Below are 23,009 nucleotides of genomic sequence, written 5' to 3'. Positions count from 1 at the left end.
GTGATGCAACTCTTATACACTAAACACCAGTGATCATACTGTTGTTTTTTTGTCAAGCAAACCCTTTGTTTTCTTTGTAACCAAATGAGGCATATCTATGCAGCCTGATGATGCCTTCTGTAGATGTTAAATACACAAGGGGCTCTACTTATCTTTTCATTGACAAGTGTGTTTCCCTTTCCTCCAGTCTTGGATTTTCATTCTGTCATCTAAGGATGCTGCACTCCCAGTAATGGGAGTTCCAGTTAAACTTTTAATCAAACCCATTAAGTTCATGTGGGTTCAGCATTAGGCATGACATGTGAAACTGCTTCCCACTGATCATTGACTTTGGCACCTGAATGTAAGACAGATTGTGATGTCTTCCCTCTCCTTTTCTATTGTATAATTCAGCATTGCTTGACTGTCCAAAACTCCATCTCCAAGTAGGAAAGGAATATAGAACTGGTTCCTAATCTAAAAGCCCAGATCTAGGGATCAGATCCTGTCAGAACAATTGGTTGAGTGCTGCTTATACCCACAAGGAAGGCATGTAAGGAGGAATCCTCTTTGCATTTCAGAGTGGCTGCAGAGCTGCTCCACAGAGCTCACTTTCACTTTGTGACTTTGGTGCATCCAACAGATGTGGAGGTGGAGACAGAGGATCTGTGCAGCAACAGACTGGAAAATCCACACAGTGAGCAAATGCTTTGCCCCACACTTCTACCAGCTCTTCTCTTCCCAGCCTCCGGAATGGCCTCACAATTGCCTCTGAGCCATGGAATCAGACAGATCCCTCTGCCAAGGGTTATTCTGCAGCTGTGATGGACTGAGGTAGATTTCTCCATCACTGAAAATTACATATAGATTTTGTTCGCTCTGTCAATGACATACACACTGATAGATGGACAATATAGGTTGCCATAAGTTGCATGGGCAGGGAACAATGAAAGATTTCAGCCCGGGTGTGCGAGGAAGCCTGCAGCAGCAAGAAGCTCAACCAGTCATTGGTGTAATGCAGTGGATAAAATACAGCCTTGGGCTATCATAAGTCTGTCACTTTGTCCCAAGATCTCTATGTTGTCAGAGCAGGTGTTTCATGGACAAATCCTTCTCACCACTCCCACATCAAAGCCCCAGATTACAAAAAAGCTTCTTGCAAGTTTTTGCAAATTGAATGGTGATATCATTTAATCATTTTCAGAATAATTTTTCCATGCAGTTATCTTTGTTTTTAGGACTTTTCCTATATATTACTTTGACAGTGAGGACAGTATTATTATTCAGGAAAAGCTGATACAATTTCACATGCCTAATTGTGGCATTGCAGTTCAAAGTAGAACTCCTCAAAATAGGTAACCATCTATTCTCTCTTTCTGTAAAAACAGACAGGAAAATAAGATTTACAGCATGGAGGGGAAATGCTTTAAACATGGCAGTATTTCAAAGCGGTTTGTTGGTTCTTCTTGGGGAGAACTTTACAGCTTGTTTACTATATAGAAATCTGTCTGTCTTCATTAACTGCTTCACAAGATGTCTGCTTTGCCTCAGCATGTCCTCTTAGTTCTTTATTAAGATTTTGCCTCCTAAGTATGCCATGCATTGATTTCTTCACGCTCTCTAAAATATGCAGACCAAAATTCTCCAGTACTTCTTAGGAAGAAAATGTTGGTGCTGTAACACTTCACAGGTCAAAATTTTAACTGTGAATCTTAAGTGGCACCATAGAGCGGAACTATCCACAGCTGGGATGAATGCTATGATGAACCAGATCCAGCGGAGTCACGCAAAACAATTCACACCTCTGGCAATGGCAAGTCTTAGTCAAAAGTGGAGATGTCTGTTGATATCTAGAGCTAGCAAACAGGAGTGGATATCTGGGGCGTATTGCGAGGGAGTTCTCAAGTGGATATCTGGGGTGTAATGGAGGAGCAATTACATGACCCATGAGGTAAGTTGTTGTCTGTAGAGTGTGTGTGTGTGTGTGTTCGTTCGTGGAGAGCTTGCTTGAAAAATACTGTGTGGTTTGTTTGTTTTGAGGACTGTGTGCTGAGGCTTGCAGCCTGCTGGAGAAAGCTAAGAGCTTGTTAATGAGGCTTTGATCCCTAATACCTTTAGAATGGTGACATGCCTGCCTGGTGTGAAGGTTGCGGATCTCTTGAGATGTCTAGGTAGACTGTGTAGTGCTCGGGAGGAGCTGGAAGTAATGGTACATGTACAGGACTTCCATGGTAGCATTCTCTGAAATGTATTTATTACCATGTGCACAATCAGATAGACAGGCAGAACTGCAGGTCTCAAAGCGTGGATGAGATGATGGTATATGAAGAGTTTAGTTTTATTAGGAACTGGGGAAACTTTTGGGAAAGGGGAAGCCTATACAGGAAGGGTGGGGTCCTCTTAAACCAAAATGGAACCAGATTGCTGACACTTAACATTAAAAAGGTCACAGAGCAGTTTGTAAATTTAGGGCTTGGAGGAAAACCAACAGGGCCAGAGGAGCACATGGAACAGACAGAGACCTCTCTTGGGGGAGGATTTATTAATGGAGATTGTCTATGTCCTAGTAAGGAGGAGAAGGCAGAAGATGATAAAATAGGGGAGAGATCTGATGAGAAATAGTCCAATGAAAGAGTCCCATTCAATCACATCATGTAACGGCAGACAGCTAAAAAGTGACAAGTTTTTAAAGTGCTTATATACAAATGTTAGAAGTCTAATTTATAAGATTAGTGAACTAGCATGCCTTGAATTGAATGAGGATATTGATATAATAGGCATCATAGAAAGTTGGTGGAATGAGGACAATCAACGGGACACAGCAATACCAGGTACAAAAGGGGGAGAGGCGCTATATGTGGAATCAAATGAAGTAAAAAATTGTAATGAACAGAAACTGTACCATAGAATTTCTATGGATACTAATTCATAATATTAATTCTAATAAGAATATAACAGTTGGCATATATTTTACAGACTGCCTGACCGGAATGATGATGCTAACAGTGAAATGCTTAGGGAGAATAGAGATATTATTAACATGTACCCAGTTGGTATTGGGAAAGTTGAAATCCCTCCAATATTACAGTGTTTGTCACCTCAGGATGAGATGAAGAGATAAAGTTTCTTGTCACCTTAAATGACTGCTTCTTGGAGCAGGTAGTCTTAGAATCTACAAGAGGAGAAGCAATTCTTGATTTAGTCATAAGTGGAGCACACAATCTGATTCAAGAGGTGCATATAGCTGGACCATTTGGTAATAATGATAAATAATATAATTAATTTAACATCCTGGTGGTGGGGAAAACACTACAGCAATACTGCAGTATTTAATTTGAGAAAGAGGGAATACATAAAAATGTAGAACTTAGTTAAACTGAAATTAAAAGCCACAGTGCCGAAAATGAAATGCCTACAAGCTGCTTGAAACTTTTTAAAGACACTGTAATAGAGGCTTAATTTAAATGTATATTCCAAATTAAAAAACATAGCAAGAAAACCAAAAAAGTGCCACCATGGCTAAACTACAAAGTAAAAAGAGCAATGAGAGACAAAAAGGTATCATTTAAAAAGTGGAACTTAAATCGTAGTGAGGAAAATAGAAAGAAGCATGAACTCTGTGGCAAATGAAGTGTAAAAATATTATTAGGAAGGCCACATTTTTTTTTTGAAAAACTGCTAGCTAAAAACTCAAAGTAATAACAAATTTTTAAAAGTACATCAGCAGTAGGAACCCTGCTAAACAACTGGACAGTTGAGGTGCTAAAAGAGAACTCAGAATTGATAGGGCAGGGGTGGGGAACCTCAGGCCTGGGGACTGGATGTGCCCTCTGTGTTACCTGGATCTGTCTCCTAAAGCTCAGACCCCACCCCACCGCTATACTGTGGGGCTAGAGCAAACAAAATCTCATTTGTGTGCAGCCCCCAATTGATTTTTGTACCAAATGCCTGGAGAATAGTTAATATGATTTCAATTTTTAACAAAGGGTTTCAGAGGTGATCCTGGCAATCACAGGCCAGAAAGTCTAACTTCAGTACCAGGTAAATTGATTACAATTATAGTAAAGAACAGAATTCTTAGACATATAGATGAACATAATTTGAGGAAGAGTCAATGTGGTATTTGTAAAGGAAATTCATGCCTCACCAATGTACTAGAATATCCTGAGGGGGTCAACAAGTATGTGGACAAGAGGGATCAGTGGATATCAAGTATTTAGATTTCCAGAAAACTTTTGACAAGGTCCCTCATCAAAGGCTCTTAAGTAAAATAAGCTGTCATGGGATCAAAGGGAAGGTCCTCTCATGGATTGGTAATGGGTTAAAGTATAGAAACACAGGGTAGGACTAAACGGCCACTTTTCAGAATGTAGAGAATTAATTAGTGTCTTCTTTCTGGGGACTGTACTGCAACCAATCCTATTCTACATAAATGATCTGGAGTAAGGGGTAATTGGTGAGGTGGCAAAATTTGCAGATGATACAAAATTGCTCAATATAGTTAAGTCCTCAGTGGACTGCAAAAAGCTTCATAAAACTGCATGACGGGGCAACAAAATGATAGATGAAGTTCAGTGTTAATAAATGCAATAATCCCAAATGATGGGGTCTAACTTAGCTGTCACCACTGAAGAGAGATATTGGAGTCATTGTGGATAGTTCTCTAAAAAGATCCACTCAATGCACAGTGGCAGTCAAAAAAGCAAACAGAATGTTGGGAACCATTAAGAAAGGGATACATAATAAATCTCTTTATAAATCCATCTCAGGCCCACATTTTGAATATTGTGTGCAGATGTGGTCACCATCTAAAAATATATATATATTGGAATTGGAAAAAGTTCAGAAAAGGGCAACAAAAATGATTGAGGATATGGAGCAGATGTCATATGAGGAGAGATTAATAAAACTGGGAGTTTTCTGCTTGGAAAAAAAGATGACTAAGTGGGGATATGTTAGAGGTCTATAAAATCATTACTGGTGTTGAAAAAATAAACAAAGAAAAGTTATTTACTCCTTCCCATAACACAAGAACTACAGCAAAATGCAGGACAATGTAGCACTTTAAAGACTAACAAGATGGTTTATTAGATGATGAGCTTTCGTGGGCCAGACCCACTTCCTTTTGATCTGAGGAAGTGGGTCTGGCCCACGAAAGCTCATCATCTAATAAACCATCTTGTTAGTCTTTAAAGTGCTACATTGTCCTGCATTTTGCTTCAGCTACCCCAGACTAACACGGCTACATTTCTATCACTATTCTACAAGAACTACAGGTTACCAAATGAATTAATAAGTAGGGGTATGTCTACACTACAAAGTTAGTTCGAACTAACGGACGTTAGTTCGAACTAACTTTAATAGGTGCTACACTAGCGCTCTGCTAGTTCGAATTTGAATCGAACTAGCGGAGCGCTTAGTTCGAACTAGGTAAACCTCATTTTACGAGGACTAACGCCTAGTTCGAACTAGCTAGTTCGAACTAAGGGCTGTGTAGCCCTTTAGTTCGAACTAGTGGGAGGCTAGCCCTCCCCAGGTTTCCCTGGTGGCCACTCTGGCCAACACCAGGGAAACTCTATGCCCCCCTCCCGGCCCCGGACCCATTAAAGGGGCACGGGCTGGCTACGGTGCCCGTGCCAGGTGCAAGCCTGCCAGCACCCAGCTAGCAGACCCTGCACCTGGCACGGCACAGAGCCACCCACCCGATGCCCCCCAGCCCACCCCCTCTTCCCGGGACCAGGCTGGCGGCTCCCGGGAGCTTGCCCTGGACCGCAAGAGGCGGGCACCTTCCTGGGCTAGTGCGGACATCGTGGACCTCGTCCACGATCTCCGCACTAGGCACAGGAAAGTGGCCGTCTAGGGCAGGAGAGCTGCCAGCCTGGCCACCCAGGAGCAGGTGTGCATGAAAATCAAGGGGGTCCACTGAGACCCCCGACCCTGAGCCCTGAGCTTACAATGGCCGTCCTGGGTCAGACCAAAGGTCCATTTAGCCCAGTAGCCTGTCTGCCAACAGCGGCCAACCCTAGGGACCCTGGAGGGGATGGACCGAAGACAATGACCAAGCCATTTGTCTCGTGCCATCCCTCTCCAGCCTTCCACAAACTTTGGGCAGGGACACCACTCCTACCCTCAGCTAATAGGACTCCATGGACCCAACCTCCATGACTTGATCTCACTTCCCTTTAAACTCTGTTCTAGTTGTAGCCTTCACAGCCTCCTGCAGCAAGGAGTTCCACAGGTTAACTCTTTGCTTTGTGAAGAACAACAACTTTCTCTTACTAGTTTCAAGCCTGCTACCCATTCCTTTCCTTTGCTGTCCTCTAGTCCTTCTTTATGGGAACTCAGGAAGAACTTTTCTGAATGCACCCTCTCCACCCAACCCCTGCTTTTAGAGACCTCTATCCTGTCCCCCCTCCGTCTCCTCTTGTCTAAGCTGAACAGTCCCAGTCTCTGTAGCCTCTCTTCATCTGGGACCTGTTCCCAACCCCTGATCATGTTAGTTGCCCTCCCCTCTCCCAGCCTTTCTCTTCCCCTCTCCCACCTCCTTTTCCCAGTCTCCCCCAGTTTTGTTCAATAAAGACAGAGTCAATGTTGGAAGAAACGTTATCTTTATTTTGTACATCAATAAGAAGGGGGGCTAGGGAAGGGTAAGTGGAAGGAGGTGAGGGAGGAATGGGGTACGAGCCCCCGATGGGGAGGACTGGGCTGGCTCTGCGGGCTTCTGGGGGTGGAAGCTCTCCTACAGCCCCCCAATTACTCCCTCTCCCTAGATGGCAGCCTGCGGCAAGTGCAGCCGGGCTGATGGCCGAGTGGTGTGATGTGCCCAGTGTGGGCACTCAGGGCACTCCAAGCCAGAACTTCTTTGCAAGCGGGGCACCCCTTAGAACTGTGTGTCCGGGGTGGGGGTCGGGACCCTTTAAGCGCAGCCCTCGGCTAGCCTGAGACAGCATCTCCATGCTCTAATTCCTCCTTTTATGCCCTGCCGGCACTGCTTCCGGCCATCCTTAAGCCCTGTTCAGAGTCCACTCAATGTGGACTTACTAGTTCGAACTAGCAAAACGCTAGTTCGAACTAGTTTTTAGTTCTAGATGCGTTAGTTCGAACTAGCTTAGTTCGAATTAACTAATTCGAACTAAGTTAGTTCGAACTAGCGCTGTAGTGTAGACGTACCCTAGCAGGTTTAAAACAAAGAAAGGTATTTCTTCATACAATACACAATCAACCTGTGCAGGATGTGAAGGTCAAGACTTTAACTGGATTAAAAAAAAAGAACTACATACATTCATGGAGGATAGATCCATGATAAATGGAGGATAAATTCATGGATGGTCTGTGATCCAGCAATGGAAATTCCCCAACCTCCCAAGGTAGGTCTGTTCTATTGTCCTACTGCTCATACAGTTAAAATGGTTTTTCTTGAGATTTAATCTAAATAGGATGTTTGTGCTGTAGTGTAAATTCATTGCCTCTTTCCTTCCTTCTGTTTGTCAGGGTGGGGAATGAGCAACAGGTGAAGGATTACTTGATTACCATTCTGTTCATTCCCTCTGCAGCACCTGACTGGGGTCAGAAGACTGGATACTGGGGTAGATGTATCTTTGGTCTAATCCATTATGGCAGTTCTTATGTTCTAATTTTTTTATGTTCTTAATCCAGTGGTGGGCAATAATTTTTGATGGGGGCCCCTCCAAGAATTTGGTAAGTGGTCAACAGTTGCACTCTTCTACGATTATTAATGGAGGAGATATGGGGTCTGGGTTGAGGTTTGGTGAAGAAGGAAGCTTGGGGTAGAGGATTGGGGTGTAGTCACAACAACACTGCAAGCATGAAATGATTAGACATTTCTGAATCAAAATTTTTCAGAATTTTTCATTTTGTGAAAAAGTTTATATTTTGGTATCTTACTCTGATCTGGGATATAACCAAGTGCTGAAACATTGGAATTCTGCAAGGGATAGAAATTTTGATTTTTTTTTTTCTGGATCAGTGCTACTGCTTCGCTCTGCCTAACCAGTAAAATCTAGTGCACTCATTGTTTCAGGTAGTATGTTTTACTTTAATTAGCATTCTGTTTACTAAAAATTCAGTCTTTTAAATACATCTTCACTCTTAGGCATGAAGTGATATAGGAGAGACAGGCGATTCTCATTTAATTTTTTAACTGGAGAACACAATTCATGATTCATAGCTATGTCTAGACTGCAGAGTTTTTGCACAAAAACTCGCAGAGCGTCCGCACCTTAAGCGTGTTTTTACGCAGGAAAATCGACAGAACAGAGGGGGTTTTGCGCAAGAATTATTCCTTTTTCTACGAGGAATAACTTCTTTTTGTACAAGAGCTTCTTGAGCAAAAAGGTGTGTGTGGACAGGGAACTGCCTCTTTTTCGATAGGGTTTTTTGCGCAAAAAAGCACAGGTGCCCTGGTGGCCATTCTGTGAATAGCTATCAGTGCTTTCTTTCGAGAGAGAGACCATGCACTCTTGCGCAAAAGCACATCGCTTTTTCGATGCTATTTTGCAGTGTGGTCGCTCTCTTGAGCAAGAAGTTTTTGCAGAAGAGCTCTTCTGCAAAAAGCTTCTTGCGCAAGAAGCCTGTAGTATAGAATCGCCCACTGATAGGTAGGGGTCTTTAGGTTTTTATTTATAAGGTTTTCCTTTCTGAAGATTTTAAATCAGCTATGGGCAACCAAAAATAGTGAGTCGGTCACATGAGTGGCCCTCCATCTCAGTAGGACACTTGACCAGTGGTGGACAACCTGAGGCCCGTAGCCCACTGGGATCTACCTGTGGCCCGTGTACCCCCTTTCCCTCCTGCCACACCTTTCACACATGTGGGAACTGGTGCCTCATGCTTCTTACTCCTCCCCCCTTCCACCCTTTTAGCAAATTCGGAGCACCATGAATCCACTGATTCATGCTCCATCCCTGCTCCTCCTCCCCCTCCCAGAGCTGGAATGCTACGAATCAGCTGTTTGTGGCTGCTCAATCTCTGCTAGGGAGGGGAAGGAGCGGGGCCAGAGCACGAATCAGCAGATTCATGGTGAAAACTTGGCATATGTAGGCTCAGCCTTGGATCAATGCTCTACCTAATGTGTGTTAAATTGTTGTAGATATTTTAAAATGTTAGGATTTAATTATCCAGTTAATACTTTTGGGTGGTTTCAGGTGCTTTTCTGCACTAACTTTTTTGGGAAAGGAAATTTTTCTGGACTTTATAAAAACAAAAAACAAAAACCACTAAGGCATTAATGCACCCCATGAATTAAAGACAAAATATTGCCAAAATGCTAGTGTGTACACTTGACAGCAATGTGTTAGTGAGGAAATTTAACATAGTTAATTACTGCAGTTGGGCGTATGGACAATGCGTGTTACACAGATGGACTGTGTGATGCACAGATACTTTAAGTATGCAAATTCCCATTGAAGTGACAGAGCTTAATGACTCCCATGGATTGAAGCAGCTACAACCTATTGTCTCAATAATCCAGGGATTAAGGAAGCTCTAATTGTAAGTATTATGCATGTAAGAGCGATTTTATATTTGGGATAAGTTTAGCACAGTTCCTCGTGATCTGTCTGCTCTCTAGGGTCCAAATTTAATCTCAACTGTGATTATGTTCACATGAAACATAGAGACTGATTTTTGCCTTCCTCTCCTTTTCCTCACATTAGAATAAACCAGTGTAAAGTGAGAAAAGACCAATTCCAGTCTTTTCAGCAATGAGATAAAAGTAACTGCTCATCAACCTAGTCTTACACTGAATGTTGCCTCTCTCGGTAGTGTTAATTGTTTTTTATGCTCTGCCTCAGGCCTGTCGAGAATGGGCACGAAGAGGGTAGTTGTCCTGGAGCCTGGCCATTCAAAAGGGGCCAGGGCTCCTGGTTGCCCCTACTGTTCCTGGGATAGTGTCAGTGGCCGGAGTCCTGGGACCTTTAAATAGCCACTGGAGTGCTGTGTGCTGCACTCCGGGCAGTGCTGAGACTTGCCCTTTCCACCCAAGGCCCTCTCCTTTCCAGGAGCATGGAGCCCCCATCCCCAACTTGCTCAGGGGTAGGGTTGCCAGGTGTCCGGTGTTCACCCGGACAGTCCAGTATTCACATCCCCCATCTGGTAAAAAACCCAGAAAATACCAGACATGTAAAATATCCGGTATTTCCTGTTTTCCTTAGATGGAAACCCGGCAGGGACAATTTTCCCCTGCCGCAAAGGGCGGGGTGGGGAAGTGAGGAGCACGGGACCTTCCTCTCACCTCCCCCCCCCACCCCAGTGTGTGGGGTTTTTTTGGGGGAAGGGGTGTGTTCAGTATTTTTTATTAAACCATCTGGCAACCCTACTCAGGGGCCTAGTGAGTCTGTCGGCCTCCTTCCTCTGCCCTACAATGACTTGGGGCAATAGGAAGAATGCATCTTGGGCTCTTTGTTTTCATCTTTAAAATCTGCACATAAACATACACTGTAAATATCTGGGTTTGAAGCCCAGATGGAGTTAGAGTTAAGGCCTCCGTTCTTATTTTTAACCAGCCCTGTCATGTGAAGGTATTGCAGCATGTGCTGTATTTGATGTGTAACAACACCTGCCAATTGCTGAGCTTTTCCAGGCCTAGACATATGGTAATAGGGTGAATGAATGGCATGTTAACCTTCTCTGGGAATTTAAGTCAGAGCATTAGCACACTTTCAATAATTAGTTTGCACTCTGTGCGGAAGGACTGGGTTCTGCTGGAAGTGCAGGGCATATGTTGTGAAGGACTGTGCCAGGGAAGGGGGATACCAGGAACCTCCTTTCACTTGTTTGGCCAATACAAGGGCCAGGCAGAATTGCAGTCTGTGTACTTAGGTGAGCACAGGGACTGCTTCACCCCAATCCCTGTGAGCTTATAGCAGAGGTCTCAAATTCCCGGCCTGTGGGCCGTCCCTGGCTGGAGCTATTGTGTAATCCATCTTGGGACTCCTGATGGGCTGGGAGGGCCTGTCTGTTACTGGCTCTGAGTCCCACCATTCCCTTGCCTTCTCCCTCCTTGGCACCTTGTCCCCTAGGATGTGGCTTGGGGATTACTGTGGTGGGGGAGGGGGGAAGGAACTGGTATCATGCAGCAGCAGCCAGCATGCCCTCCTTCACTTCCCAATGGGGACAGGAGTGCACTGGGCGAGTACCCTCGCTCTGCTTCACAGCAGCAACAGGAGCCATGAGGAGTGGGGTGGGGGCTGGAAGTTTGAGATCTCTGGCTTATAGCATCCTAAAGGAGATGGTAAGGGGGGTCACCATGCTGCAGGGGAATGAGCTGCTTTCTCTTAGTGCTCCCCCTCTCCCACCTTTGACCCAGGTGCTCCTTATGGGCACAATCTCACCAGGCCCATGGACAAAGGGGGGGAACCAAAGAAGGCAACTGTCCCGGGGCCTGCTGATTCAAAAGGGCTCAGGGCTCCTGATGGCTGCTACTGTGAGATCAGTGGCAAACCCTGTAAATCAATGCTGGAGTCCCACGTAGCATGCTCTGGACAGCCTGGAGGGCTGGCTGGGGGTAGAAGGGCCCCAGTGCGGTTCAAGTGCTACTGAGGGCTAACTGCCCCCAGCCCTACCTCATCATCCTAAGTCCCCACCCCTTCCAGGAGTGCAGAGCTGCCCCCTGCTTTGCCCTGGGGCCTGACAAGGCTGTCTTCTCCCCTGTTTCTGTGGCAGTCTGACTTTGGTATCAGATTAGCATTCCCTGGAAGTATTGTGTAATACTTGGGAGACACTGACCTCAGCCCTGTGTGAGTGACTACGTATTAGTGTTACCTAATTCTTAAAGTATTAAGATAATTAGGAAACGTGATAGCCCACAAAAACAGACAGCTAGTTCTATTGAAGGTATCAAAGGCATTCCATCTCCCATGTCAATTTAAACAGCGCTCTTGGCTACAACATTACAATAATCAGCTTAACTAAATTTGTTTTGCGTGTCTGATGTTAATGAGCGATTGGCTGTTATTCTTTTAGGGAGAAATCCATTGAATCTACATAAAACGGGAGCACTTGATCTCCAGGCAGGTGGAAGGCTGAGGGTCCAGTGTCCGACAGCAGGGCTGCTGGGCAGTATCCCTAAAGGAGAGAGTTTTAGGCTGGAATAGTAGCTATATACCCTCTGTGGAGTTGCAGGGGGTGGATTTGCATACACATGGATTCTACGGCCTGCCAGCAGGCCCATCACAGACTTCCTCTCTTGACTAAGCAGGGTGCATGGGTGCAGAGGAGACTGCTCCACTCATGGCTCCTGTTAACACCTGCCTATGATGCGCAGGCTTTCAGCTCTTGTCAGCTGTGGTGCTTTCTATTAATGATGAAGAAACAAATAAAATGAAGAAATGACGTCTTCATGTTGAAACACATTTCAGCCAGATTTATGCAGTGCCTTGGAAGATGGCATTTCAGAGAAGCTTCTTTGAGATGCTGTAATAGATGATTCAAATTATAAGCCATCCCTGCAAACATGCCATTTCTAATTGATTCCATATGCTTCCAGTCCCTTTCCCCTCCCTATGCTCAGGATCATTCTGTTCAGCCTGGAATATGCCATTCGGCAGCTTATCTAGGCCTGGCTAATGTTACATTGTATAAACAGGAAAGGGTCTAGGACTCGATGCCATGTTAAAATGTGGTGTGAATAATCCCTGGCTTTACAGCCATTCATTCAAAATAAAGCCCTGCTTTGGTCTGGCACTGTTGTGGCTGCCAGAAACCTGTTAGAGCAGTTCTGATCATGCAGCACAGTTAATTCTTCATGGAGAGACCAAGATTACAGTGCTTGTGTAGCAGTAGAAAGTAGGAGAACTAGCGGACTAGTACCAGAGAGGCTGTTTGGGAAGTAACGAAGGTGTCCACCTATCAGGGCTATTCTAGCGCTTGATAAATCTTAACTCATTGCTTTCCTCATTCATAATTAAAATGAGATTTTTATGCCATGTCTGCAAAATGCCATTCAGGGTGAGTTATTTCCACCTTGCTGCTGCAAACAACACCCGTCTTTTATGGCATGGGAGTCTGGGAAAGATGTCTAAAGATTATTACTAGTTTATTACCTCCACCTTTTCTCCATCCCGGCCCTCTCTTTCTGTCTCTCCTCCCCCATATTAATTCTCATTTAGCATCAGGAGGTGCTGATGAAGTATGCCAAGGTCATTTCTGTGCCAGCAGGATTGCTCATATATGGCCAGTCACCTCCATGTGCTGAGCCTGCCAATATTATATTGTGTCCCCCACCTGGAGATTCACAGACATAGTACAACTGCCAGCAACGCTCCTCAGCCCTTTCCATCATGTTCCACTGAAGCAACTGCAATCTGCAAAGTCCTCTTTTCCTTCTCATTTTCCAGGTGTGCAAGTGAAGATTTCCTAGCGAGCTGTCCTTTCAGTTTCAATTTAACATGAAAGGCAGCTTGGGGCCAAGAAATGAGCACAATTTGCCCAATTTGGGACAGGCATAAGGATCTTGCACAAAATGGGGTTTTTGCACCAAAAAACTCTGACCATACTGCTTCTTTTTGCGCAAAAGCCCCTTGCACAAAAAGAAACGGCAGAAAATAAGGTAATGAGATCAGGACATATGCTAATGAGTCCCTCATTAACATATTTTCTGCTGGACGATCTCGCAGTGAAAACAAAGCCTAAAAGCATAGAAAAATAATACTTATTTGTTGCCTTGTGAGGTTACTATTCATATGCCACTCAGAACATGTTAACTATTATTTTTAATTTGTGTTATATTAGTTGCTCCCAGCCCCAAATGTGATAAAATACACCCATATAGTGAATGACAGTTCTGTTCAACAAAGAATTTACAATCTAGACAATGCAGAATTATCCCCGTAATGCTGAGTGTGAGTGCTTTGGGCAGTGATATAAAGGACCTGGGGCTCCAGCCACTGCTGCTGTCCCCTTTTGCCCCCCCATCTACACTACACTCAAGAAGTGTGTGGGTTACACTCCCATTTTACATACGGAGAACTGAGGCACTAAGGGATTTGATCACTTAACCAGCCTCACACAAGACATCTTTGTTAGTGCTAGGTAAAGAACTCTTGTCTCGCAAGTCCCTGTCCAGCATTTTAATGACAAGATCAACTTTTTTTTCTCAAGTGCTATGTAAGCGCTAAATACAGTAGGCCAACTTTAAGGAACCATTGAGGGAACCAACTATTTGGTTGTTCAGTGGAGGCTGTTCTTTTAATAAAGATGGAGCAGCATGGTACTCATGAAGTCAGATATTCCACCACATTACTCCAGCTTTATACTAGTGTCTCTGTTCAAAAAGATGGAGTCACACTAGGGTAAAATTATTTTAACACCAGGATGCATCAGACTCAATCAATACATGGTGACTTAAGGAGCTTTCTTTTAAGAAAGAAGCCTAAGTCTTGTTTCTTGTGAAGCTCTTTGTTTTTTATTGATAAATGGAAATTTTAAAACTCTCTCACTCTCTCACTGCCACACTGATCTCAGAATGAGGTCTGATTTAGTTTGGTGAGATACTCTTCATGATGATTCAGGGTTTAGGGAGCCATCTACAAAAGTATTCTACTTAAAGGTGCGTGAACACTATGCCTATCACTCTTCATAAATCCTGCTTTAAGTCCAATGTATGTACTGGAATTTTTTGAATGCTTTTCCAGATTACTGAAACTAGTTTGTCAAAGGACCAAGGAGAGTGAATGAGTAAAGACATAGAAGATTGGATCCATGTCATGTGTAGTATCACTCTTTTATGAATGGGGGGAAATGATTGCTTGGATAAAAGGGAGAAAAATATCATGTGCCTGTGTGTTTTGTCATTCTGCTGGAGTGATTTGAGAAGCTAGTAAAAGCTCTGCTTGGTGAGGAGATCCATGTTTATAAACTCTCACATATATATAATGTCCACTGAATTTCTAGGAGAACATGGGTGGGCACTGGAATAGAATCCTTTAAAACTTGCCTGACCATCACTAATGAGGACTGACCTTTGCAGCAATATATACACTCAGTTTATTAAAGCGGGACAGAACAATCTCCAGGCCTTTGGTCAATCTAGGTTGCTTGGGGCTGAGGAATTTCCATTTAAAATCTCTCTTCAGGTGATAAAGACTGATTCAATAGAGATCAGCTAATAAAGAAAGTGCTGGAAGCTACTATTAAATTCTAGCTTCTGTCAGCTTAACAGCAAAAACTTTTAATGAGGAAACCATTAAAGTTGACCTAATGAATCAGAAATGCTTTTCCTTGCTGGCTAATTATAGAGTGCCTGGAATATCTTCCGACATATGTAATTTAGAAAATACTGATCTATTGAGTCTCCTTGCTCTCAAAGGAAACCTGTTGCATGGCAGTAGGGTGAAAAATGCACTTTATAGCTTTCCTGAGAGGATGTGGGGCTTGACCCAGATTCACAAAGGAACCTCTGTGGACAGGTGGGATGAATATAAGGGAGGCAGGAATTCCTAATGCTGGTGGCCATCTATCAATAGCAGTTCACATAAAGCATTTCAATCACAGAGAAGCACTGCTGCTTAAGGCCAAAGGATTCAGCTGCCTGGCAGGGAAAGATCTGTGCATGCATTTATTCTAAAATAGAGGCCAGTATTTACATAGCTCAGTATGCTGAAAAATGTAAGAAAATGTCCTTTTGGCAATGGGAAGGTGAGATGGCTACAAGGAAATCCACAGGCATGAGATGCCATTGAGGGAAGTTGAACACTGCTTGCTTGAACTATTCTGAAACTGACAGCAACATTTTCTCTCCCCATCTCCTACACATATATTAATATTATATGTAATGTTATAATTGTGATAATATAGGAGTACATAGAGTGGGCCCATTGTGTTAGGCCCTGGTCAAACCTGCGTAAGAGACAGTCTTGCCCCCCAAAAATTTACAAAACAGACATCAGAAGAAATTGTAATCCCCATTTATCCAATGGGAAATGAGGCATGGAGAGATTAAAGTTATTTATCCACGTTTACACAGGAACTCTGTGGCAGAACCAAGTAGTGCATCAAGATCTCTTAAGTCATAGTCCTCTACTATGAATGGCAACAGGACCTTGTTTCTTGTTTCAGAGGGGTAGCTGTGTTAGTCTGTAACTTTAAAAACAACAAGTAGTCCTGTGGCTTCTTAGGGTATGTCTACACTACAGTGTTATTTCAAAATAGTTTATTCAAAATAATGCATAGACACACAAAATGCATTTCAAAAAGCCCGTCCACACTGAGTGGACTCTGAATCACATTTAAGGCTGGCTGGAACCAGTTCCGGCAGGGCACCAGGTCAGGACTTACTGTGTGGGGCTGCTGCCTGAGGCTATCTGAGGTCTGTGCTTAAAGGGACTCCCCCGGACAGCCAGTTATCAGGTTTTCCTGCTTGTTTGTCTACCTCAATGAGGGACAGCAAAGTATTTTGTCTCTGCGTGCTCTGATTGCCCTCACTCGGGACACCACAGCACTCTGCAACATGGAGCCAGAACCGCCCCTGGGCACTCTGGTGCTTCTCTTGGATGTGTTGCTGTGAGCCTAGCTGCACTTTCTGCAGGCTGCCATCTGGGAGGTCCATCGGGGGGCTGTCAATATTCAGGAGGCCCTGCGGAAGAGCTTCCACCCTGAGGAGCACTAAGAGCTTCCCTGGTCTGCCCCACTGCGGGCTTGTGCCTCATTCCTCCCTCACGTCCTTCCACTTACCCCCCTTCCTGATGTCAAATAAAATACACGTATTTTCATTAACACAAACTGTTTTTATTTAAAAAAAAACTGGGAGGGAGGGAATGAAACTTTGGTGAGACTAGGGAAAGGAGGTGGGAGAGGGGAGAAGAGAGGGTGGGAGAGGGGAGGGGGAAACCTAGGAGGAGGGAGCTGGAAGGGGGAAGAAGGGGGAGGGAAAGTTCAGTGGTGAGGGTCTCGCCAGACCAACTTGATTGTAATACAAACCTGCTCCTGGGTTCGCATGTGGCCTGTGGTGGCCATGATGGCAGCTGTCCTGCCATAGACGGCCGCGTTCCATCATCTAGTGCAGAGATTATGGACGTTGAGGGCATCCCCCCCAAACCTGAGTAAGGTCCACCCTGATCTCCACCCTGGACTAGGAAGGTGCCCACCTTCTCTGGGCCCTGGCAGGCTCCTGGGAGTTGGCAGACTGCTCCTGGGGAGTGGTGGAGGGCTGGCTGCCAGTGGCTTGCTGGCTTATGTTTTGGGGCCACTGTGTCAGGTGCAGTGACTGCTGGCTCTGGGCTGGCAGGCTTGGAGCTGGCACGGGCACTGTGGCCAGAGTGTACCTCTTTAAGGGTTCCAGGGAGCAGGGAGAGAGTGGAGTGTTCTTGGTTGGGGCTGGAGTGCCCACCACGGCACCCTGGGAAGGCTGGAGGCCCCCTATTTTGAAATAAGTGTCTATACATCACTTATTTTGAAATAGCTATTTCGAATTTGGTGTTATTCCTCATAGAATGAGGTTTACCAAATTTGAAATAAGTGTTCCGCTGTGTAGACACTAGGAAAGTTATTTCAAAATAAGGGCTGTGGGCATTAATAATATTATGACTGAATTTTCCTAGTGGGGCTTTATAGCCTGAAATAGTCATTAGGGAAAAAGTGAAATAATTTTTAGTATAAACAGTTGTATGCAGGTAATAGAAATCTCTTATTTATTGAATGTTCACCCATGTAGGAAAGTAGAAAGTCCATCTAAAAGAAGAACCAAAGAAAATTCGCTGAACAACATCTACTGCTATGCTATAATGACTTAAATATTTATACAATTAATACCATCCAGAGGTGCCTGTTGAGTGGCTCTTTAAAAAGGTGGATAGATCAAAGGCTTGTATTAAAGAGGGTGTATGTTTTCAGATGGACACACAGCAGTCCAGGAATAGTGTAGATTTTAGGCGACTTGCCCAAAGAAGTAATGAATAACACCTGACTAAAGAATTGATCTGATCCAGTTACTATTGAAGTCACTGGAAAGACTCCCATTGACTTTGATAAGCATTGGCCTGATTACATGGAGCCACCCTTCTGGTTCTTTATTGGAGAAAAACAGGGACTGATATACCTGATATAAGGGATCCTGTGATGGGGTGTCCACCTAATACGAGTCCTCAGTTAGTTAATGTGGGCTAGGAGGGTACATCTAGACTACATGGCTCCGTCGACGGAGCCATGTAAAGTAGTTTACTTGGCATAGTCAATGAAGTGGGGATTTAAATAATCCCTGCTTCATTAAAATAAAAATGGTTGCCACACTGTGCCAACAATCAGCTGATCCGGCACAGCGCGGCAGTCTAGATGTGGCATGGTCAACAAGGGAAGCCTTTATTGACCACTCCAGTAAACCTTGTTTCACGAGGCATACCGAAGCAGTCGACAAAGTCTTCCTTTGTCGACTGTGCCGTGTCTAGACTGCCTCCCTGTGCTGGATCAGCTGATCATGGGCACAGCGTGGCGGCCATTTTTATTTTAATGAAGCAGGGATTATTTAAATCCCCACTTCATTGACTATGCCAAGTAAACTATTTTACATGGCTCCGTCAACGGAGCCATGTAGTCTAGACGTACCCGAAGAGGCCAATTTAACTATGTATGCTGCACCTGGATGGACATCAGAGATTGATAAAGCCTAATGGCAGATAAAAACTAGTGGAGGGAGATGTTGAGATAGGATTATAAATCAGGAAGTGAGAGCAGGAAGGGGCTGCAGTCACTTTCTAGAGGGAAAGAGAATTGGTCAGGGTCAAGGAAGAAATCAAAGAGAATGGATTTTGGGAGTCTGGCAAGAGGCTAAGAATGGTGAAGTAACCATGGGGAACAAAAGAATCACCAGTGATATAATCAGATATAGGTAAGGAGATAGAGAGGTGAGGTAGGAAGTAGCCTAGGAGGAAACAGCCACAGGATCTGAGATTAGCAACCCAGGTCTGCTCAGTCATAGGCTGGAAGAGTGGGAAGGCCCATGTTTCCCTATTAACCACTGGTAAAATAGCATAGGACTTGGAAACAGAGAGTCTGAGACTGTCCATAGAGCTTATCTGATTGAACTCTGACCCTCCTGAAAGAGGGGACCATATAATGAGCTGACAGAAGGGCCAGGAGAGAGCATAAGTCTCAGGGTGAGAGGAGATATAGTACAAGTAGCTGATGGATGAGAGGTACCAAATTGGGCAGTCGCTACTTCCCAGCAACAAGGAAGCGCACCTGTGGGAAGCGGACCTCTTCTTAGAGCCACTTGTAATTTCATTGTCTTCTAACACAAGAAGGAATCCAGCTCTTTGGACAGCAGAAGGTATTCAGGACAGAAGCACTCATCATGTCAAATGTGGCATGAATTAAATTAATCTTGTCCAATAACCATGTATTAAAGACACATGGCTGCAATATAGCTATATACGGTCTCTCAAGTTTAAACTAGGAGAGCTGGTTTATAACCCATTCAATTAAGATAACTTAAAATGGATATAAAATGCTGTGCAGTGTGATTATAAACAAAATAAATGTCTATTATAAAATCTGTTTACCTATTAAGAATAAAGGATTTCCATGGTAAAATCAATAATAGCCTCTCTAATGTTCAAATTGCATGGGGCTGCCAACATATAAGGTCTCTCTTCTAGTTAATCATTTGGAAATTCCAAGGATCTGATTCTCCTCTCACTGAACTTGACTGGAAAACAGGAGTAACTCCTGTTAAACCAGTGCACTTGCAGTGGTGCAAATTTGGTATATCAGAGAGGAGACTGAGCCTCCTATTGTTCAGTACATTTGTCTGAGAAGAATGATGCAGTAGTGTGTGTTATTTCTGGATTGAAATAACTTGAGCTGCTTATGATGCAACATAATCAGAAATCTCTCCATTTCCCTCCTAAAGTTGTGCGCTAACATTAAACCTGTTAGCAGATTTCACTGTGTATCTACAACAAAGTGTGTGCCTATATGCTGTCCGTGCACCTACCACTTTTAACTCTTTATAGGTCACCACTATTCCAATTGTCACTAGATCATGTTAAGCTCTTTGTTACTGATCATCGTCATCATCATGATGTTCAAATTATGCCTCTGGCACTTAGGGCAGCAATGAGGCTCCTTCACTCCTATCCGTTTTTGGCAAGTCTTTCGATGCTTTCTCAACTGTGCCCCAAGTTTTTCAGCTTGGCTTCCACAGGTCTTCCCAGTGCTGTTTTTGGGTGGCCTTGTTTTTGCATCCTTTCAGTTGTCTATTTTACTGTTACTCTGGGAATGGAATCAAGTTTCCATTTGGAGTAAATGGCCAATCCATATCCACATCTCTTGAAAATGATGGTGCTCATATCCTCTTGGCTGCACTGTATCAATAGATCTGTCAGATTGTTCTGGAACAAAAGAGCGGGAGGATGTTTCCAAGACAGGCTGTATGGAATGAAGGCACTTTGGACATATCTTACTTTCTCATTCCCCAGCATTCTGCACTATAAAGTAATGTTGAAAGTACACAGCTCTGACAAACCTCGACTTTGGTTTTGGTGTATTTTGATGATTGCCAGACTATATTTAAGCTCCTGAAGGTGTTCCTGGCTTTACCGATTTTGTTCCTGGCTTGTTCTACTATCTTGGCTGAAGGTGCTGTCCAAGTATGTGAATATTTCTACATTGGTGAGAACATTAATCCTCTGTCTATACTGGTGATGGTGAGGCAATATTAAAAGTCATGTTATTTGTCTAAATGCAGTTAATTTTTAGTTCAATTTGCTGGCTGAATGTGTTAAGTCAAGTTGATTATTCTTGTTTATGGTGTTGGGTATGTGATAGGAGAGCTAGAGGCTGTGTCTAGACTGGCAAGTTTTTCTGCAAAAGCACCTGCTTTTGTGGAAAAACTTGCCAACTGTCTACAATGGCCGCTTGAATTTCTGCAAGAACAGACTTCCTACTGTCTGAAATCAGTGCTTCTTGAGGAAATACTATGCTGCTCCCGTTCGGGCAAAAGTCCCTTTTGCGCAAAGCTTTTGCGCAAAAGGGCTAGTGCAGACAGCTCAGATTTGTTTTGCACAAAAAAGCCCCGATCGCGAAAATGGCGATCGGGGCTTTTTTGCGCAAAAGCGTGTCTAGATTGGCACGGACGCTTTTCCGGAAAAAGTGCATTTGTGGAAAAGTGTCCGTGCCGATCTAGACACTCTTTTCCGCAAATGCTTTTAACGGAAAACTTTTCCGTTAAATGCATTTGCGGAAAATTGTGCTAGTCTAGATGTAGCCAGATTGTCTATGAAGTCCAAGTCTTCAAGGATTGAGAAGGGTATCCACTTAATGTCTCTTGGCATGCCTTCTGTATGCTGCATTACCCTATCAATAGCAATATTAACAAGGATTGCAGACATGATATACCCAGGATATGCTCCTCTTTTGACTTCAAAACTGAACTCACTGTGATCAACGCTTCATGTAAAGTTGACTTAGAAACTTTTGTTGATGGAGAGGGGCTTCATATGCTCACAGAATGCTCCAAAGGCAGGTCCTGTAAATGCTATCAAGCACCTTGTCAAAGTCAATGAAGTTTATGTAGAGTTGTCTTTGCCTTTCTAAGCGTTGTTTTATTAGATTTCATAAGTGAAGATCTGCTTTGTGCAGTGAACCCCTTTTGGAAAACCAGCTTGCTGCTGATCTGAGAACATAGTCAAAAACCTCTAATATAAGATGGATGATGACCGTACACAGTAATTTGCTTGGCATAGAAAAGTTTGATACCGCGTTAGTTTTCACAGTCACCGAGAATTACTTACTTTGGTATCTTCGCTATAAATTGGTCCACTCATCTGGCACTTTTCCCCTTTTCCAGACTGATGTAAATAGAGGGGAAAGGAGAGATGCTGTTAATTCGGGATTTATCTTGAATGATTCTGTATTCACGTTTTCCCATTTTTTAAGGCTTTGATGGTTTGAATGATCTCTTCCTTTGTTCGGGTACCTGGGTTGATATCAAGATTTTCTTTTGCTTCCTGGATGTTTGCCTCCTATTTGGGTGGCTTCTGTCAAGGCTCCTTCCCCACTCTGGCATGATAAATGCAGAAGTGGGCACCAGCAAGTGTACCCCAAAGCCTTATCTACCAGGCTTTGGTATAAAACTTCCCCAAAAATCTTAAAAACCTAGATCTTGGGAATAAAACTTCCGCTGCCACCACCCAAATGTTGATAAAGAAATCAGGGGGAAGATCATTTGGGAAATCTCACCCCTAAGATAAAAATCAAGGCACACAATTAACCACTGCCAGGTTAATAAAAAGAAAAGAAAGAACTTTTATTATTACAACAATATTCCTGTTACAAACATAATGACTAGATAGGGAGGTAACAAAATATACTCATGGAGAAACTCCATGGGCCTAGCACTTAGTTACAAAGAAGCCAAAACATCTTTTAAGCAGTGCCAGATCTCAGATCCCATACCCAATCCTTAAAACAATAAAACCTAACGAAACTACCTAAACTTTACCCTATTTACAGAAAAGGAAGAATGGTGTCTTGGAGAGAGAGAGACATGCTTGTCCCTCTCTGTAGCTGCAGAGAACTCTCCCAGAGAGACAAAAGGGGGAAGGAAAAAAACCAAAATCCTTTGTCCCAGTTTGAAAGTCCCACCTGCATTCCTACTGGTCACTCCACCTAGCTAGGTGTAGTTAACCCCTTAATCCCCAGGCTGCTGGGTAACCCTCATAATCATGACAGCTTCCTGCTCAACAATTCTTTGAAATGCACTGTCCAGCACATTTCTCGTTCTCTCTCTGTTGTTAACAAGTGGCCTTGTTTGTCCTTGATAAGAATGTTTGTTTATTGATGTCTGCCATTTACCACTGAGTTATTTTGGGAATGGCTCCTTATTTACCAAAAACAGCTGCATGTCTGCTTGTGTTGCCAGATTTGTCCACCATCACGCAGCGTTACAGCTCCCGGTGTACCTTATTATACTACTTGTGGTATTTGTCCTTTACCTTCTGGGATTTTGTGTCTAAAATTATTTTCTTCAGGGCTTCTGTGTTTTTTCATGTGATGGGTATCATCCATTCCTGCCTTTT

General features: G+C 43.6%; 1 long non-coding RNA gene across 2 annotated transcripts in view; it reads left to right on the top strand.

The window, feature by feature from the left end:
- The window catches only part of LOC112544776 (uncharacterized), a 242,001-nt gene that overhangs the window by 30,180 nt on the left and 188,812 nt on the right, over window positions 1-23,009 (top strand). The window contains exon 3 of one of the 2 annotated variants that reach the window (XR_003088104.3): window positions 623-1,570. The exons of the other annotated variant lie outside the window; for it this stretch is intronic. This is a non-coding gene — a long non-coding RNA (uncharacterized LOC112544776). Of the gene's footprint in view, window positions 1-622; window positions 1,571-23,009 lie in introns of those variants that run through there. 2 annotated transcript variants of the gene reach the window in all.

Source organism: Pelodiscus sinensis, chromosome 5 (genome assembly GCF_052426305.1).
Source record: "Pelodiscus sinensis isolate ZL-2025 chromosome 5, ASM5242630v1, whole genome shotgun sequence".
Lineage (NCBI taxonomy): Eukaryota > Metazoa > Chordata > Testudines > Trionychidae > Pelodiscus > Pelodiscus sinensis.
The sequence above is the reverse complement of the archived record's forward strand: the minus strand, read 5'-3'. Positions and strand labels throughout refer to the sequence as shown.